Source organism: Stegostoma tigrinum, chromosome 11, assembly GCF_030684315.1.
Source record: "Stegostoma tigrinum isolate sSteTig4 chromosome 11, sSteTig4.hap1, whole genome shotgun sequence".
NCBI lineage: Eukaryota > Metazoa > Chordata > Chondrichthyes > Orectolobiformes > Stegostomatidae > Stegostoma > Stegostoma tigrinum.
In genome coordinates, this window is record NC_081364.1 from 78,775,071 (window position 1) to 78,775,908 (window position 838).

At 45.3% G+C, this 838-nt stretch overlaps 1 non-coding gene across 1 annotated transcript; it reads left to right on the forward strand.

Moving 5' to 3' along the window:
• The first annotated feature begins 393 nt into the window (after positions 1 to 393).
• Positions 394 to 466, forward strand: trnar-acg (transfer RNA arginine (anticodon ACG)). Its single transcript has one exon. It is a non-coding gene; the product is annotated as a tRNA-Arg (tRNA).
• The last annotated feature ends 372 nt before the right edge of the window (positions 467 to 838 follow it).

An 838-nucleotide genomic window follows, 5' to 3' on the forward strand; every position in this document is an offset into this window, starting at 1 on the left:
TAAAGCTGGATGGACACAGCAGGCCAAGCAGCATCAGAGGAGCAGGAAATTGACGTTTCAGGTTGAGACCCTTCTTTAGAAAAATACAATGTTGTGTTTGGGCTCGAGTTTTCCTCACGTTATAGAGAAAAAGCAGGACAGTGGAGTTGAGATTTATTAGAACAGTAGTGATCTCATTGAATGGCTGAACAGACTGAATAGGGGAGTGTCAGCTGCCTGATGACTAATGTGTTTTCTTTGCCAGTGAAACTCGCTATATCACAAAGTGTGGGCCAGTGAACTGAAACAGTGACAGAGATGAACTTTCCTGGCTGTTCATGTTGTGAATGTTACCATTGCTACTCATGCCCCGTTAACACCATAACTGCAGTGTGTGAAGCTGGAGCACAGAGTGGGCCAGTGGCGCAATGGATAACGCACCTGACTACGGATCAGGAGATTGTAGGTTCGACTCCTACCTGGCTCGAGTGCAGTGTAAAAAGTTGTTACACCACCAAACTAATTTTCTCCCTGCTATGAAGCCGAAGTGATGCTTGAATTTCTGCAGTAACAAGAACCCTTTCATTATCTCCTGTCAGTGATTATCACAAATATCCCAGCCTCTTCAGAGAAGGGAAAGCTGAAATTGTCCCAAAAGATGTTTATGCCTGCCTTTTGGTTTCCCAATCACTGCAGCTCCTGGGAATAGCAAGGAAGCAAACAAAATCACCCGGCCTCAGCTTCAATGGGCTTGAGAATCTCTTTGGGAAGTGAAATCAGAGGAGGATGAAGGGTGAACTGTCTGACTGAACAGACAGATTTCAGACACAATTCCCATCTTTCAGAGGCCGGAGCATTG